Source organism: Melospiza georgiana, chromosome 11 (genome assembly GCF_028018845.1).
Source record: "Melospiza georgiana isolate bMelGeo1 chromosome 11, bMelGeo1.pri, whole genome shotgun sequence".
In the NCBI taxonomy this organism is placed as follows: domain Eukaryota; kingdom Metazoa; phylum Chordata; class Aves; order Passeriformes; family Passerellidae; genus Melospiza; species Melospiza georgiana.
Genome location: NC_080440.1, coordinates 17,214,476 through 17,229,076, shown reverse-complemented (window position 1 = coordinate 17,229,076; position 14,601 = coordinate 17,214,476). Strand labels below are relative to the sequence as shown.

Genomic DNA, 14,601 nt, shown 5'->3' with positions numbered 1-14,601 from the left:
TCACAGCATTCCAAACACATCCTCCCTAGGTATGACTGAAATCCTCAAAACTACCATGTATTTTATTTAACTATAGTTCAGTGGCAATCACACATACACATGACTGAATGAAAAACAAAACAAGGTAATCTTGAAGAACATTCATGTGAACCTCCCCACTTCTTCCCAAGAAAAGAAAGATTAATCTCCTACACTGATAATGAGCCAGACTGATGAATTTCAACCAGACAGCCTCTTAAATACTGTCTTCCATCCACTCTTATCACATTGTGGCAAAGGATGACATTCAGGAGGGGAAAAAAAAGGCTGATTAAGAGCCTACTTTCAGAAGCTAATGTCCTGTGGAAAGAGCTCTATGAATCACTCTCATCTGCCTCCGACTCCATTTACTCCTCAGAATTCCCTGATGTGCTTGAATTCATACTCCACCCATCCAGTCTGTAATGTCCCAACATGCACACAAGAATACTGTAAAACACCCAGGAAACTTAAGCTAAATGGCCCCTAGTGCTCTTCCCCATCCACAAATCCGATTATTTTATCACAGAAGACAATGAGGTGCGTCAGACACAACTTAGAGTCAGTAAATCCACACTAACTGCTCCCAGTCACATTCCTGCACATGTTTCACACAGGTGTACCAAAGGACCTGAGCCATGACTGTCCCCAGGAGTCAAGTGAGATTGACCACCCTGGATTATCCTGTGGGCCTAGTTTGAAAATAAGGGATCAGAGATGTGCCAGCAGCACCTCTGTGACTTTTGCAGATGACCAAGGCTGGCACTACAGCACCATCAGGTCCTGTGGGCTCCCATGGCTCCACATCTCTCAAGTAATCCCCCACTCTGTCTCCATCTGCTTCTGACTGCTGGAACCTTAGACAAGGTTCCTCTTTCAACCTTGTCTCTAGACACAAGAGCCAGGAGACCTTGCAACTTAAGACCCACTCAGGCATAAAAACCACCAAATACCTCAAGGAAGTCTGTGCATCACTCATCCAGCCCCCTTATTCAGCAGAGTCTTTGTTTACCCCTTCACTGCCAGTGTAGAGGTAGATGTTATGTCAAAATTATCAGGAATGTTGCAAAAAGCACTTCCTGTGAGAAAGCAGCTGCTTCCCCCATTCAAAGACAGAAATGCACACTAACATGGCCAAGTTTGTTCTGTCTGTATTCCAGGCTGTCAAAGAAATCCCAGGTCATTTTGCAGACATAAAACAAACTTGCTGGAGTTGCATGACCCCATTTCGAAAACATTTGGCAAAACAGTCTCCTTCTCACTCTTGGCCAGGCTGTATTTAGCAAATGGAAGTTAGGTCTGTAAAGAGCAAACCCAGACTCCCCAGAAAATCCTGAAGAAAGCTGCACAGAGAAGCTTCTTTCCAGCTTTAATTAAGAATAAAAATCTAGATGACAGAATAAGGGAAGAAGGAAGTAAGATTTTCACACACCTAGATGCCAACTGTCCAGATTGCTCTGAGTATAGAAATAGGGATGTTTTATGATGACTCCATCCTCTCATGGCTTTAACACACATATCATTTCAGTGTATCACATGAGAGGGAAGTGCAGGAGAGAGCTCTCAGCTGTTGCAAGGCTCCCCAAGAGAGAAAGGAGAGGCAAGGCAGGCAAGGCTTGCAGCCCAGGTCCCTGCTGCAGGCTCCTGGCACTGAGCAGGGGTCTCAGGGTGCCACACTCCTGCTGCCAGGGCGGCAGGAGTGCCCGCTGGGCCTCAAAGCCAGCACGGAAGTGTCACCAAACCAAACAAAAGTACTTTTTATCAAACTCCACAACTCACAAGTCTCCCCTGCCCCCTTCTGGGAACAACATGGATTTGAAAACTTCAGTATCTTCTTCCAATGATAAAACTGTTTACTCGGGTAAATAACAAAAAAAAAAAAACAGAGAGAGCTTTTGCCTCAAGCATGAGTCCCTTCATCAAAGACATGGATGTTATTAAATGCATCTCCTACAGCAGCAGAGGCAGACTCAAACTGGATTTTCCTCACCCATACACTGAAGACACTGTCAGGAACTCCTGCCTGCCAGAAAATGGCTGGACAGCTCACTCCAGCTCAACTCTTCTGACTGAGCTGATTCACTCCGCAGGTCACGATGCAGATGCACAATGCAGGCTCCCTGTCCTCTACCCCAATAACTCAGCACCTTACTTCCCCAAAATAAAAAAAATAATAAAAGAAGAAAGCATAGAAAAAAATAGCAAATGCAGCAAAACTTGCATGATACACAGTAACTGCTCAAAAACCTTCTCCACAAGTTATAGAAACCACATTCAATTAAGCTGCTGACTGTGACCTGACTTAAGCAAAAATCCCTTTGCAGTGACTTATTTATGTTGATACTTTAAATGCTATAGACAAACCAGCTTCATTAAGGCCAGAGGCAAAAAGTTCCCCCACGTGCCTCTTCCTACCACTCCTAACAAGAAAAACATCACTCTGCTGTTTATATGTGCAGTTTTCCATTTCACAATGCTTAAGAGAAAAGTTTCTCTTTCCTCTTTACCTTCAGAGTACAGTCCTGCAATACTCTGCTTCTCATAAAACTTACACAGATACTCAAACACTACTCCTTTGTCTTTGCTTTGCATGTAGACTGCAGAGGAAAGCTAAGCCAAGACCCCCACATCCCATCCCCACCTGACACAAGAAGGGAATTTTCAAAGCATGGCTACTGGTAAGCAGCCATTTAGGATCTGTGAAGGGAAATGCTTCTCATCTTGAAGAGACTGACCCCACAGTCGAGATCCAGACACTCCATCCAAACAGCAAATTGTGAACAACAACACGTCCTGTGCAAAGGGAAGGGAGAGCAAACTCAGCTGCTAAGGAGCAGAAGCTGGCTCCAGTACTCAGGAAGCAGCACAAATGTTTTGTTTCCTTAGGAATTAGGACAACATATAGATTTAAACCCATCAAGTCTAAGAGTTATACATCAAAACCAAACACAGGCTTGCCACAAAGAACCATCACAAGCCAGCTAATCTCACCCTTAGGGCCTCTGTAAACCAGTGTTTGATTTGGTTCACTTCAAGCTCACTGTAAAGCAGCTTTACAATTCCTATCATACACTGTGGGCTGTGACACCACTCTGATCCATCTCCTCCTCAGATCTATACATTGCCCTTTTTCTGAGCTGCCTGAGAATTAATTATATGGAAATGAACAGTGTTAGATAAGGGCATGCCAAGCAACTGGCTCTCTTAAAGGAGCTGGGGACTGCAGGATCTCTGCCTTCAGGAAATGTTTGGCAATGCCCATTCAGTACAATTCCTGTTGTTAAAAAATTACTTTAAGACCCAAACAAGCAAACTCTCATCTTCTCACTTCTGTGGTTAGAAACAAACATCTGCTCAGCCATGGCTTGGGCTCTACCTCTGCCTCTTGTCACCACCAGATCACATCAGAGCAGCATCCTGACTGAGGATGTCCTGCCAAAATTGTAGGTGATGCACAAGCAGCAGCTCTGAACAAAAAGATTAGCAGTCTGACTTTTAATGTGCTGTCTGCATAAGCTCCACCCGTCCCTCCATGGAATGCAAGGCACTGACAGCTTCACAGCCTCATGTGAGCTGGAATTTCAGTACCCAAGAGGACTTTAATCTCACATATGCAGACAGAGATACACCAGGGCATTTTGGCAGTTACAACAGCATTTGAGATGACTGGAGGGGCACACACATCAGAATTTTCTCTAACTGTGAAGATAAAGCTAAACAAACATTTTGCCTCAGCTACACTCCTCTTTTTCTACACAGGGAAGCAGAAAACACATTTGGCAGCTCCTTAATGACATCCTGCAGTTTTATCAGACAGCACAACTTCTGTCTGAACACTGGTAAACCACTCAAAGCCATGAGAAATGCAGCAATTCTTACATCTCTCTGCTGAAACTTGACAAGTCAGCAAAGCACTCAGTTGATTTGGTTAACAGACTCTTTAGATATCTTTTAGATAACCATAATCTACCTGAGTTTACCCAAATGGAAAGGAAAGAACCAGGAATAGGCTACTGGTTTTGATATTTCCACTGAAGGTTTCCATGATCTTGGTAAAACCATTCAGTTGTGGTGAACTTCAGCCAGCAGAAATACAGCTTTTCAGAAAGGAACAATTTACTTGACTACCTTGCTACTTTTAAACCATTTTTAAAGCCAGAAGTCTGGCAATCATTTCACTTTTCCTGATCCCCTTGCACTTCATTTCAACTTAGTCTTGCCTGTTAATTAAAATTCTCAAAATCTAAAGAATTTGTGTCCCAGTACATGAACAACTGAATTGGTTTTGTTAATATGGACTCAAATTAGGGCATCTCTTTCAAATGAATGTGGTGCTGCTTGGCCAAAAATCCAAATCCTTGAGCAACTTTTCTGTTTATATGGCAGAAACAGAAAGACAATCTAGGAGCACATCAGTCCAACAGAAAGACTTAGGGGAATAAAAGCAAGATTATCCAAGCAAGCTCACTTCACCCTGGTAAACAAATTCTTGTGCCAAAAGCACAAGGAGCAGTTGTTATCTGGTGGTTTGTTCTGCTACTGTAATTCTGAGACATTGATACTAAACAAATTTTGGGCCTGTCCTAAATATCTGAAAAGGCTCAGAGAAATGCAAGGCAGTCAGTTATACAGTACTCCAGATGATACCATTGCTCAGGACACCACTTAATTTACTGTATGAGAAAATGGAACTGCAGATTGCCCTGTAATTTCAAGTAGACACCCATGCTACAATAAATATATCAATGTTTGTATGGATAGGTAAAATTTTCTATGCCCAACTGAGAGATGCCCTCCTCTCTCACTGCAACTCCTAACTTCACGTTGCCAAAGAAAAAATTAATTCAGCTGGAAAAGGCATATTTTGGGCCCCCACTTTTTTAGCTATTTTTTTTTCCTTGAAAAAAGTGCCAAACACAATGACAAACAAAGCATTCCTCACTCTTTACCTTCTCAACACCTCCAGCAAAACAAGCTTTACCTTACAAGTGTCATTTTATCACTATCAGTGCCTCTACATTAATGGATTCCACTGGCAGAGCTTCACTAGGTAAGGATGAACATGCTGATTAATGCAGCTGTCCCAAGCAGTTATGGCAGAAACAACATAAACAACATTATAAGCACATCCATAGGAGTTCCAGTCACATAATCACGTTGCAAATCCATGCCCCCCACTTGACACCAGTTTAATTTCCCTAAGCAGGTGACCCTTGAGGCTCAGAGGCAAGAAATCATGAGCTGTAACTTCTCAACTAAGACTTCACTGTGATTTTTTTTCTCCACAAGGAAGTACCAAAGGAAGGTAGGTACATTCTCATATGCAGTATATTCTCTTGTACTGTCAACCTAATAAAAAAAAAAAAACCTAAAAATGTTGAAAAGGAAAGAGAAAAATCTGAGCTCTGCATTAGGGGAAAAAAAATCTCAATACAAGTGCTACAAGAAAGTAAATAATGCCATGAAAATTCAAGGATAAAGGGCAACATTTCATTTTTGAAGTTTGGAATGGGAAATAACAAGGTCTGTCATGGCAAATATACTTTAGACAAAGACAGTGCACTAAATCTGGTACTTAATTTAAGTAGAATATATGACACAGTATCTGATGGGGTGAAAGCTAAGGTAGTCATTTCATTTGAAACCAGATAAAACTCTAAACTCAATTTCATACAAGGATACTCTCATCCCTTCAATATGGCAGAACACACATGACACACAACCCAGGGTCATGGAAGGGATTTTGATCTGGGCCTGATGTTATCCTGTAACTCTCCTGAGGATCAGCATAAGCTGCAAGGCTTTCAATCACTCATACTGAAAATCTTAAAGCTGTTGAAACACCTTGGAGCTGTTTTGTGGCTTGCAGCATGTTCTGGAAGGTAAAGGACAAAGAATTAACAGGAGGCCCAGCCAGCTGAGTGGAAATGAAAGGCAATCTGAACCTGAGGCTGTCTCCTCAGGAGACACATGCATCAGTCAGACAATCACAACTTCAAGCTGGGCAAGGTGCTACATTTTTTGAAAGACAAAACCTGGCACTTAATGTCTGCAAGATTATTTTACCCAGTCAGGAGCCAATACAACCATCCTTTGGTACCCTCTAGCAAACCTCACACTTCCAAGGTATCCAGTGCAACTTGGGTTTACAAAAGGAAATATCCAAGAAGGGAGCTCAGAACACAGTTCACTCCACTGTATTTCTCAAGCACCTTCCAAAGTGACCTCTAATACTCCAAATCTTCATTATTACTCTCCTATACACTAACCTGGGCAGCAGGCCCCTTGAAATGCTTTCCCACACCAACCAGCTCTGTTTGAAGGTTTGAAACGAGGAACTTCTCCTCTTCATTTGAAGTGAAGAATCAGACAAACAAGCCTATATTTAACTTCCTGTTCACTGAAGCAGTCATAAACAAGTCCCTGTAAACACTCTACAGGTCACAAATTCCCAACATCTTATCTAAATGTTAAGCTGCTGAAGTGGATCTCAAAGCTCCTTCCAACAGGCTTTCTAGTGTGCCACTTACAACAGAGGCCACTGGTTATGTAAGAGATGTAAAGCCAAAGCAAAAAGAAAGTATGTTAAACCTCATATGTCAAATTGGTTTGGAGATGATCAGATGCAGCACCTGCATATACATAAAAAAATCTCCTTCTCCATACACTAAAAAAGCACAGCACACTCATCTGGAAGTCACACAAATTGTGGCAAGTTTGTTTTTAACAGCAAAACCTCTCTCAAGTGTACTACAGCTACCTTGGTTTTTCACATTTTAAGTTCTTCTGAAGACACTGCCAGGCCATGCTGCAGGTTGGTTTGGGTTGGGTTTTTTCCTACAAAATAACAGTCTGCTAAATCACATGTATTCTCACAGCCACAACACATCACAGGCTGTATATAGCTAGGGAAAGCCAATTTCCCTTTCATTTTCTCTTCCAGATCAATACAGTGTCATAACATGTGCCAAAAGCATATCATCTCAGGCTGCAAAACACAAAATAACAAGCATAATGGGTGGAAAACAACACAGTTCTCTTCCTTGAGAATCATAAAAAAACTGCAAATGACAGGAAACCTGAAACAAAGTGCTTTGCACTCATACAAGATTCAGCCTGGCAAGCTCACTACCATGGGACACTGATCCTTGGCAGAATTCTTAAAAGGTTTTGAATTTTCTTCTGGTTGTCATGTCACAATGGGATGAACTCCAAAAAACATAAAGTCTCAAACACTTAACCATCTAACCTGTGATCTTTAATTGCCAGGTTTAAAGAAGGTATTTTAATTGCAGTGAATAAAAACCTTTGTTCACTTTTGGCTGGTGAATGAAACAATACCATTAACTATTTTAACTAAGAATGTTTGAATCAAGCTGCATTCACAAATCAGAACTAATTTTTAAGACAACTGGTTTTTGTCATTAAGTGAACCAAATTGTCAATAGGCTCAGTTTTCTAAGCTGCTGAAATTCATTGGAAGTGTCAGTGCTACAAATTTCTGTGATCATACTTAACTAAAGCTAATAATAATTAAGGGGAAAAACAGAAACCCCCAAGTGTTGTTATTACACCAAAAAAAAAAAACCAAAAAAAACCAAAAACAAAAAACCAGTGGGCAGAGCACCTGAAGTGAAAACTATTCAACTCTGCACGATGCACAGCAGTGATACCTACTCAGTTTGACTAAAATAGAGTTAGAGGTTTTTCCTCAGTTCTATAAAAATAAAAGATGCATAAAGCAAGCTGGATAGTGCTTATTGGTTCACATTTAGCTTACTGTCAAATTTTAATACGTGTATTCAGGTCAACACTTGTGGTAAGAACTGTGAAGTATTAAGACCTCAATTACATAAAGAAGATTTATGCCCAAGTAAAGGAAATGCCACTTGCACAGCATAAGAAAACACATTTACAATATCTGCTTCTAATGCAAAATAAAGTAAACCACTCCATTATTTGCAAAAGTAAAGAGATCCATAAACCTTTTATACAGTGTAACACTTAATCTAAGTAAAACCCACATCTCTGAGACAAACATGATGTGGATTTTATTACAGGAAGCGTGGGAGTGTTTAAGAAACTATCTAAAAAAAACCTGCATATGTATTGTTTCAACACAAACTGAGCTTCAGACTGCTTCAACAATTCTTCTGGGACTGACTCAAAAGACTCAAGTTAAAAGTTCTTTTTATTTCAGTATTTGTGGTATGAGAGTCAACCCCAGTGAATTCAACAGGTCTATTCCTCAAATGTGTCACACAGCTTTACACAAAGGCCACAGCTTGGAAAAGTGCAATAAACCTTCCAGCAAGCAGCAGTGTTGTGAGGGTCTTCCAAAGCTCCAGGACTTTACCATGTTTTTAACCAACAAACCAAAGCAAGAGCAGCATCTCTCATCTCCTGCAAGAGCTCCAGCAATTTCATGGAGTTACTCGATGGTTTGATTCAGACACTGAGTAAGACATGGGACTATGCAGCCCCCAGGCTTCTCTCCCAAATCCTTCCTGCTTTAAATAACTCCCTGACATCTGCACTCCGTGGTGCACTGATTTTGGTGCTCAAAGCTGCTTATCACCTATAGTTAGCTGTAATGAGATCATGGCTGCTCCTTACACGTGCTTAAGCTGCTCAGACAGTACTGTCAAAGGACACTGAACAAACAGCCAGCCCTATCTTCTTGTGCCCTTTTTAAGATTTCTGAACTCACTTTTGGAAATGCTTAACAATACTTTGATACCAACAATGGGATAACATTAATTGGAATTAAAGATCACATGATATTTTGCATTAACGCACTCTGGAGGTTTAAAAAATTGGGGGAAATGCAGCTCAGCATAGAACCATGGTGGGGGGGAGAAAAAGAGAAATGTCAGAATATATAAGCTATACAGTTGTATAGCTTTAGATCAGCACTCAAGTCAGCAGTGACAGACACAGGAGCATGCCCTGAAGAGAAGGCAGCACGTGTCTCCTCTCCCTACCCCAGCAAGGTACTTGTGGAGCTCAGCTTCTCTGGTCATGACCTTCTGCACTTCAAACTAAGAAAAACCATCACCTACCAGGTCAGGGGCTTCCCCACCAGGAAACTGAACTATGTGACAACCACTACTTAAACACACCATGTCTAAAGAAAACAAGGTCATTTGAGTTTGTTTATACCACAGGTATACTGAGTCATATCTTTGTTGATAAAGAGCTGGGGGAAAACAAATATGATTGACTTTCTTCCAAATTCAGAACAGCACGAAGTAACCTCTGTGAAACTTGAAAGACTATCATATCAGCCTTATCAACTTTCAGCAAACTAATCTCTGAAGAGAAAGAAAAAAGCACACAATGATAACAATTTTGAAATCATCATAAGGTGATTCAGCTGCAAATCAGCCACCTGAATGGCCAGAATTAGTAGATCACCAGTGAGCCTCCAGTTCTTGGAATTTTAGTTCTTATCACGAAGAACTGACACCAATTTGGTCAATGAACAGGACTAAATTTTTCAGTCTGTGCTACTGCACTTACCTGGGTGTTCCTGTAGTATCCTTCAAAAATAAGAGCAAAACTCCCACAAACTGTATTTACACATAACCTTACTTGAAGGGTAAAATTCCAAAGGGAGAAGTAAAAAGCAAGCAGTTTATTCCTCTTTGCATCTCTAAGATGGCTGCATATGTATTCTGAACAAAACAGAAAAAAGTTACCTTGGAGATGTCACCCAAGCTCCTTTGGCTGAGCAGTCACTGGAATATGGAGCCAACTTCTCACAATCAAGAGGGAGCAGGACCCCAGAAGCAAGCCAGCCTGTGAAATGATGTATGGAAACGAGTTAGCAAGTCCTAAATTAGCTTTTATTTAGAACTTTACTTGCTTGTCAATTCAGAATGTTTGAGAGCATGCCTTCCCTAGAGACTGGGACTGGAATTCACAAGTTCCTTTCAGGAAGCAAATGCTCTCACTCATTCCTGTGGGCTCTGGCAGATGCTCTTTACCAAAGCCACCAGTTGGGCTGAGGGGACACACTGTCCCCAGTTGCCTCAGCCACCCTTAGCTGAAAATTCGCAGGCAGGGTGGAACAGAGCAGGATCCATGACTGCTCCTCACCAGGCAGGGATGGGCACCAGGGAAGAAAGGCTGGAGCAGAGTATATTAAAGCCCAGCAGCTGAACAGGCCTGGCTGTAGGCCCCAGCACAGGGGAGGCAGCGTTTGGCAAAGCAGCAGGACAGCTGGTGAAGGAGATAACCTTTCTAACTACAAAAGCTAAATCAGAGACAGCTTATCTACTGCAGCTCCCAAGCACGTGCAGTGACGTCCTGACAGGACAGTCACATCCACATCACAACCTCTTTTATCAGATTTGGTTGATGGATCTCCTACTAATATAATTATGGCAGCTACGTCCATGTGATTTTTTAACAAAACAACTGTACCCATTTTAACTACTGTGGGCACATTATACATCTAGAGAGATACCCTGTAATAGCAAAGCTTATTCCTTGACTCACAAAAAGGGGTTCAAACATTAATGACACCACATACTGATGGGGTGATGCAAAATAAATGCAAGCTTAAGAAGCTTGTCTTTTACACACAGTGAATGCCACTCAAAAAGCATACAGAGGAGCCTGTGGAGATGAATGAAAGCAAAGGACCTGCACCTCAGTACCATCACACCAGCATGGACTACACAGGCAGCCCAACACACTGATTAAGAGAACTGCATCTCTTAGGAAGCACATCCACCCGAAGAGCACACTGGGAACACCAGAAATAACAGCTGCTGCCACATCAGAACGGCACAACACCGCGCACAGGCCGTGCTGCAAAACAGAAACCAAGCACACACACTTCCTCTTCCTCCCCCACCTCCCCTACGACAGCAGCAACAAACCTGATATTAAACACTGGCCAGCATCCTGCTCTGCATTCCTGTCACATCAGGAATAGAAATGAGGGACACTGCTAGCTGCTCCTCCATAGAGCTGAAGGGCTCCTTCAGTTTACAGCACGTAACACAAACACTCCACATGACTCTTGCAGAGGGTTCTGTCACACTTTCTGTTCTTTTGCTCCTTTTCTCGAGCTCAATGGGGACCCTCTGTACTTACTAGACTTGTTTTTGATACATTCCCTCTCAAAGACTGAGAGGTCAGAAGCAAAAGTAGTTGTTCCTAGGCATGTCACACTATGTAAACAAGCAACCAGAGAGCCACACACAAACTCTGCAAGTCAAGTTCAATGCTAAACCCTGCCCAGCACCAATGTGACACTGTCAAATGCAAGAGCAAACAAATCAGGCTGCAGCTTTTTGTCAATACTAACTTCTGAGACTACAAATCCCAGCACTAACACTCCACTGAGATGCTCACATCTCCAACACGTTATGAGCTAATCCCTGATGGACAGATTGGGGAATCTACTGACAGCGAGTGAAGTGCCTGGGTTACACTGCAATAATCAAGGCCTCTGTCAGATTTTCCATGGCTTCAGTATCTGCATTTCAACCACAGATGGAAGAAACACACCTCCTCTAGAGCATGGGTTCTGCATATCCAATTCAAACTTAGCACCTACATTTCTTATCCTAGTGGAAGGCACAGTGAGTGCTATCCCATACCCAGCGTGCCAGTCAGAATCCATTAGATCCACAAAAACCTTTAGGCACAGAGAAACTAACTCAACACTGACATCTGAAAAGTGACCAAACCTCTTCACAAACATTTGGTGACCCACTGGACCAAAGAGACTGAGCTCTGTAAGCAGATGGTCAACAAACAGCCCCGAGCTTGTACAGGGCTCCTCATCTCACACCAGCCAAGCTCAACAAGGTCACATTTCAGAGCTTGATCATTTTATACAAAAGGAATAAGCTCTGTATTTGTGGGAGAAAAGGAAAGAAACAAACCAGGCAGCTCAGATGGGATGAGTAGAGCATACAACTGCCTGATGAAGAAGAAATCCCAACAGTTGTTTAAAAGGCCAATTAGCTGATTAAGGGCACAGGTACAACTCCAGCCTGGGCACTTCTCTGACCTCTGAGTGCTTGCTACTCTAACCTTGACTTTTCACTACGTGCAATGCAAGGCAGAATAACTTCCAAGTCAGGTGACTTGCACAATCTGCCAAGAGAGGGGATCTCAAAGCACATCTAACTTTTCCTTCTATAATATTTTTATAAGAAGGAAAAGCACATCCAGTGCTCTCCACCTGATGATCAGTCACACAATGATTCGCAGATGTAGAAGAGAAGCATGGGCACTACTGTTTCATTTAAATTTTGATTATATGTAAAAATGTGGTTTAAAATTGTATTTTATGCAAGAAAATAGATAATGTAAAAATAAACTGTCAAACTCTTTACACAGTCACACTGCAGATTACCCTGAACTCAGATAAGACCCCATTCCAGCACCTGCAAAATCATTCATGCACTCACAAAGCTGGATAGAAAAACAGACAGTTTGTCCTTAGCTTGGTCAGTGTGTAAGTCAGGGAACCCTGATTCTCACCTGCACAGGCATAAGCAACAAGGCAAGAACCTCCCATGGGTCGCAGTCTATACTTACACGAGCTGAAGCACCTGTGAAACCACACATGGAATGTGAAAGTGGTGATCAGAAGCAGATCTTAAAAACTGTCCCCTTTCTTATCTCCACAGATAATCATGCTCACTTCCTCTTCTTCTTTGCAAGAAACATGCAAAGGTGCCACAAAGTGCCTCATGAAAAACCAGAGGGCCCAGGAGAGTGTCCCACCAGCATATCCTCTCTTTCCATCAAGGATTCCTACATTAATAACCTTGTATACATCAACTTCCCCTCCAGGAGCTAAGGATCACTTCCCCTGTTCTCCCAAAAGTCCCTACTAGACAGGAAGCAAAGGCAAGGCCATGGAAAAGGACATTTCACATCACCCTAACAGGCTCTAACCAGGATAGCATAGGCTGTTCATCCATGCACCTGGAAATGGTTGTGCTGAAAAAGCTGAGAGGGTATGAAACACCTCCAAGAAAGGAAAACAAAAAATAGCATTAGGACAATTCAATACATTGACCAAACAAGGATTTGATGCAGTTGAAAAAGCAACCCAATGTTATCTTGTTTTATGAAGCTCACAACTAAATCTTTTCATAACCTACCACTTTCCTTCCAGCTCCAAAACAAAGCACTTACCTTAGGTCAGAGCTAAACTAACCCAGAAAAATACTTCACAATCAAAATAATAAGAAATTCTTACATGGGACTAAGAGAGACCTATTTAGGATTACAATGACAACATGCAATAATGATACACCTAATTCTAAAACACTTTAAATCTCCCAACATAATTTCTATAAAAAGGAAATCAGAATCTTAGTTCAGTGATAAACCACAAGAATACCATTATTTTTCTCCATCAAAAGCCTGACCAAACACACAAGTGTTAGCGTATCAGCTGCAGGTGACAGTTCACTACAATGAGACTTTCACAACACACTACTGCATATTATTTTGTGAGACAAGCTACTAACCATGTTTACACAGCCCTAAGGATCACAGAAACATTACACTAAAAATGAACAGAGACCCAAACCCTCATCATTCCTGCACCACTCAGTGCTTCATTAGCAAAGGCCAATTATTGGAATCCAGCTCTGGAAGCCCTGAACACCAAGTTAAGCCAGGTGAACCTGAAGGGAGGAAAAGCAGATGGAGCGAAAAAAAGAGCAAGACAGGTTGAAATGACAAAAGCAGCACATACTAAAGCATATTGCTAGGGAGAGGAAAAAAAAAAACAAACCAAAAAACAAAGAAAAGAGCAGATGCTGAGCTTAAAACTGAAGGAATATGGACCCAGTACCACCTACCCTAATTCATAATTTAACCCTCCCCTAGGAAAGCCCGGGGAAGGCTGGTCCCGGTGCAGGGCTGCAGCCCCAGGAGCACACCTGCCCCGGGGACTGCCAGGCACTCCGGGTGTCCCCAGCGGGGCAGCCAGCGCTCCCGGGCCACCCACACCCTCCCGGGCCGGGGGCAGCGCGGACGGGCCCCCAGCCCCACCGGCCTGCTCACCATGTTGGTTTCATGTTACCGCCGCCGGTTCCGAGCTCCTTCCTGCGCGCAGCTCCTGTGGAAGGGAAGGAAAGGCACAAAGGGAGAGGACGCTCGCTCTGCCCGCTGGGCACGGCCCTGCCCCGGCACCGCGCTGCCCAGCCCGGGGAACCCCGCCCCGGCCGTGCCCCAGGCGGGTCCCGCAGCGGAAAGCGCCGGGCTCTCACCCACGCACACATGGGGACGAACCGGGCTCTCCCAGCCCCTCCTCACGGGGCCGCGCACGGACCCCTCCACTCGAGAGCCATCCCGGTGCTCGCTACCCCCTCGCCCGGGCTGCTCACGGGGCCGTGCCTGTGTACCCCCGCTCCCTTCACGGGGCCGCACCCGGGGCTCCCCTCACGGCAGCGCGCCCGGCTCAGCCCCGCGCCCAGCAGCCTGGCCAGTCTCTGCCCCCCGCGGCTCACCGGGGCCGGCGCTGCCTGCCCGGCCGGGACACCGGAACGCGGAGCCCCAGCGCCGCCGCTCCCCGCCGCCCGAATCAACAACAAGATG

The 14,601-nt window shown here is 43.5% G+C and overlaps 1 protein-coding gene across 2 annotated transcripts in view; it reads right to left on the bottom strand.

Moving 5' to 3' along the window:
- The window catches only part of IP6K1 (inositol hexakisphosphate kinase 1), a 36,876-nt gene extending 22,275 nt beyond the window's left edge, over positions 1-14,601 (bottom strand). For both annotated transcript variants that reach the window (XM_058032189.1, XM_058032191.1), the window contains exons 1-3: positions 14,514-14,601; positions 14,068-14,122; positions 9,720-9,819 (exon numbers count right to left, since the gene is read on the bottom strand). The gene's annotated coding sequence lies outside the window, so the exon portion shown is untranslated. The remainder of the gene's footprint in view (positions 1-9,719; positions 9,820-14,067; positions 14,123-14,513) is intronic.